A 5000-nucleotide genomic window follows, 5' to 3' on the forward strand; every position below is an offset into this window, starting at 1 on the left:
TATTTCACTTTAATCTGTGTATCACATCGCATCGCACCGCACCCCCCCCTCTTGTTGACAGGAAGAGTGCGTTTATGCACATTTAAACACCGGATTAGATTACCCCACACTGATATGTTAACTGGAGCCACTAGCGACGAGGACAGAGAGAGAGAGAGAGAGAGAGGGAGAGAGGGAGAGAGACCGAGAGGGAGAGGGAGAGAGAGAGAGGGGGGAGAGAGAGGGAGAGAGACACCGAGAGGGAGAGGGAGGGGTGAGAGCTGTGAAGGAATGCTCATTATCTCCAGTGATTGTTGCGTGAGTTACGAGAGCGCTTAGGCAACGTGTAGCCTCCTGTTTTTTGCGATGCTCCCCTGTGGAGAGAGTCGTACGTACAGGCCGTCTCTCTCGGACTAAACTCCACCGCCGCTACCCCCTCCTCCTCCTCCTGCAGATGTATCATCTTTATAGCTAACATGCCACTTTCTATTACGCAATACATACAGTACAGAGGTTCTGTGTGGATGAAAACAGAGGAACCTGGTCTGGAAGCGCGGACGGAACGCCAGACGGAACGAACGAACAGTCTGTAATACAAACCATCCTCGTCCATGGGTTCTAAAAAGCGTGTGTGAGTGTGTGAGGGTGTAATGCAGAGTGTGTCACATATGGGGAATACATCATACATACACACCCATATGGGATACAGCTCCGTAGATCCACTTAGTAGAGAAAGCGGTCATGTCATTGATAGTTCGCTCCCACTCCTGAACGGGGGCATACCGAGTCATTACGCGGGGCAGGTGGATTGGTGTCCCGAACGGAGCCGTCTCCACTGTTGACCCCGCGGACCGGGCCAGGAGGGAAGATGGTAATACCTGGTGGTGTGTGAGGCTACTGCCGAGGCCCAGTGTGTGTGTGTGTGTGTGTGTGTGTGTGAGGCTGCTGCCAAGGCCCAGAAAGACCTTTTACAGGCCAACTATCGAACTATCCAGCTGCATAATAATAAGAGCACCTTTTGTCCGAATGGGGCTGTGCGTGTGTGTGTGTGTGTGTGAGTGTGCGTGTGCGTGTGTGTGAGTGTGAGTGTGTGTGTGTCCGTGAGTGTGTGTGTGTGAGTGTGTGTGTCCGTGAGTGTGAGTGTGCGTGTGCGAGTGCGTGTGAGTGTGTGTTTATGTTCGCCCGTGTGTGTGTTCGTCCACGCGTGAGTGTGTGTGTGTGTGCGTGTGTGTGTGTGTGCGTGCATGCGCCCGTGTGTGCGTGTGTGTGTTACATGTTACATAAGGTTAAATCCCTCTGTCTCTATTGATGACCTGGTGTGTTATATAACAGAGTGTGCAGAGGGGCCAGGGAGTGTAACCAGAGATAACACTGCTCACGTACGACACTGGTTCCAGAGGTGGAGGCACAGCGCCGGGGACTGCCTTTCTGTCTTCTGTCTAACCCTGATTTACTGTCAGTCGTTTGACGTTTTTACCCCTTGTCCTCGATATCGCTATCTTTATTCCTTAGCAGCCATCTTGCAGAGTCAGATTCCTGCCCTGCCATAGCACTGACCCAGGAGAGCCGTTAACCCTCTAGTGTACTACACTCAAATGTTGAATGTGAGAGAGTGCCAAAGCTAGAAGGAGGACGGCTCCTGGACTAGGCAGATGTTTGAATATTTTATGTGTGTGTGTGTGTGTGTGTGTGTGTGTGTGTGTGTGTGTGTGTGTGTGCGTGAGAGAGAGAGAGAGAGAGAGGCAGAGAGATGCAGATAGAGGCAGAGAGAGAGAGGCAGAGAGAGAGAGGCAAATAGACAGATAGAGGCAGAGAGAGACAGAGAGGCAGAGAAAGACACAGAGGCAGAGAGAGAGAGAGAGAGAGAGTCAGTGGCAGGCAGAGAGAGACAGATATAGACTGAAAAACAGTTTCTCACTTTCTCACCTCCTTTGATATCTTACCCAAAATGTATTACAGTTTTTTACGATTGCTAACTCACCATGTTCAATACTGAAACCACAGTTTCACAACTCTTCATACAGTCAACAGAGCAGAAACCCATGTGAACAAAACTGTGACTCTTTCTCTGTGATTTGTGCATTGCTTTCATACAGAATGCATTCAATGACTACGTTCTCCAAATGCCATAACACTTCTCTCATTCAAACTCCCCCACTTGCAAAATACTATGTATTTGCAACACATTTTTTCATTGTTAAACCACTGTGTTCAAAACTGTGAAGAACACGTTCAAAACTGAATTATTTGGTGCAATTTTGCAGTAATCATATTCCTATCATATATGACAGAAAGCTCGCAATAAACTGTTTTTTTGCACAGTGTTTGAGTGTGCAGATGCTGTTATTTTGCACTCTATTGATACTCTTCAGTTCCAGCACCTCAGCAAAGTCTCATAAGGGATGAGCGGTGGTATTTTCACTATTTGCAGTAATCATATTGAAATGTCTAGAAAATATTACAGTAGCAGAATATATACAATGAAATGAAATAGACTAGATGCATTGCCAGGGAAGACATTAGACATTAGACCATATGCAGACCAGAGGGTGGACCAAAACCCTCAGGAGTGAGACATTTTTGGTGTGATTGCTATTGTATTGTAGCCCTGGAATTTCAGTTTTTCTTTTTTGTTTGAACTTTGCATCTTCCACTTTATTTTTCACTTTTAATTTTACACAAGTAAATGTAGTGTACTTTGAAGTAAATGTACCGTAACTTACTTTCTGCAAAGATACTGGAAAAAAAAGGATAAACGATAGAATACAGTAAAGGATAGAAGCAAAAGATAGGATAAAGGATAGAAGCAAATTGTGGCATTTCTGATTCATTCTGGTTGCCTAATACTTTACAGTTTTACAGTCATCTATTCTGTCTATGATTACTATAAATCAAACCATTTTTATAATGAAATATTCATTCTTGTGAAAATCATTCAAACTATGTAATGCTCCCTGTTAGTGTTTTGTAAGTCAGAATGTTATGAATGACAGTGTATGCTTCTGAGTGAACATTGTTGACAGTGTGTGGTTGAACGAGCTTCTTTTGAGACATGAATGAAGTCATTGGCCAACATGAGTGTTACGAATGCAGACTGTATGAAGAGTTGTGAAACTGTGGTTTCAGTATTGAACATGGTGAGTTAGCAATCGTAAAAAACTGTAAGAATCAAAGTTATCAAAGTTACATATCGACTTACGTATTGTTTTGTTTATCCACAGTTTTTCAGCCAGTCCCTTGGCTCGACCTCGGTAGTGATGGCTGGTTCATGGCAAGTTGGGACTTTGTAAATAAGATGCTTGCTTGCGTTAGCAGTACTGGAAAATTACTGTGTGTTACTGACCCACATATACATACTTGTCCTCCACCTCTCAGCAACTGAATACGAATGAACAAATATGATAAAAGGTTCCTGTATGTGTATATATATATATTTATATATCTGTATATAACTAAATTCATGAGGTTTGGAGTGTTGTTTGTCTGATGATTATGTTTATATTTACATTGAGGAGGTACGTTGCATTGATATTTGTCTGTGCTGTGAATGCACTCTAGAATATGTGTGTGTGTGTGTGTGTGTGTATATGTGTCTGTGTGTGTGTGTGTGTGTGTGTGTGTGTGTGTGTGTCTGTGTCTGTGTCTGTGTCTGTGTCTGTGTGTGTGTGTGTGTGTGTGCGTGCGCTTGTGTGTGCATGTGCAGGTGCATACTTGTGTGTGAGCCTGTGTGTATTCAAGCCTGTGTGTGTGTGTTTAACGTCCCTAAGCTGTCTGGAAATGGACAGTCTGCCCATCTCCCCCAGGGGATACTGGAAGAACCAAGCCTGTTGTCTACCTCCGGCCGCCTGGCTGCAAAAAGTCCTTCTATTGCATCTAGGAGAGAGAGAGAGAGAGGGGGGGGGAGAGAGAGGGAGAGAGGTAGAGAGAGAGGGGGAGAGAGAGAGGGGGAGAGGTAGAAGAAGAAAGAGGCAGAGAGAGAGAGAGGGGGAGAGAGAGAGAGAGAGATAGAGAGGGAGAGAGAGAGGGAGAGGTAGAAGAAGAAAGAGACAGAGAGAGAGAGAGAGAGGGGGAGAGGTAGAAGAAGAAAGAGAGAGAGAGAGGGGGGGGGAGAGAGGGAGAGAGAGAGGGGGGGGGGGAGAGAGGAAGAAAGAGACAGAGAGAGGCAGAGAAATGTCATTCTATTTCATCACAATAGAAGACAACTAGGGAATCTCCTTTATCGACAAAATAGAAGAGTGATAGCAATGACTAACGTGGCAGTTAGGCAGTATTAGGGATAGGGTTGGGCATTAACTTGTGTGTGCGTGTGTGTATGTGTGCGTGCGCGTGCTTGTGTGTGTGTGTATGTGTGCGCGTGCTTGTGTGTGCGTGTGTGTGTGTGTATGTAAGTGTATGTCTGTGTATGTGTGTGTCTGTGTGTGTGTATGTGTGTGTGTGTGTGTGTGTATATGTGTGTGTGTGTATGTGTGCGTGCGCGTGCGTGTGTGTGTGTGTGTGTGTGTGTGTGTGTGTGTAAGTGTATGTCGGTGTATGTGTGTGTCTGTGTGTGTGTGTGTGTGTGTGTGTGTGTGTGTATGTGTGTGTGTGTGTATGTGTGCATGTGTGCATGCGCGTGCGTGTGTGTGTGTGTGTGTGTGTGTGTGTGTAAGTGTATGTGTGTGTCCGTGTGTGTGTGTGTGTGTGTGTGTGTAGGTGTAGGTGTATGTGTGTGTATGCCTGTGTGTGTGTGTGTGCGTGTGTGTGTATACGAATGAAGCAAAGCCCCACTCCGAGGTCCTGAGGCCTCCCTGTCTCTGTCTCTGCTCCAGGTTAGCCCAGTCGTGACCCAGAAACCTCCGCTCACACTCCACTCCGACCGCGCCAGTTCCCCTTATTTTTACGGGCTTTTTAACGTCGCAATAATCTCACTCTTACCGTCAGGGCTCTTTCCTATCTTCCAACATGTGCTGACTCGATCTGAACCCCGTCTCCCTCACTCTCTCACTCTACTCTCTCTCTCTCTCTCTCTCTCTCTCTGACTC

This window comes from Nansenia antarctica, assembly GCF_963989245.1.
Source record: "Nansenia antarctica genome assembly, chromosome: 5".
Lineage (NCBI taxonomy): Eukaryota > Metazoa > Chordata > Actinopteri > Argentiniformes > Microstomatidae > Nansenia > Nansenia antarctica.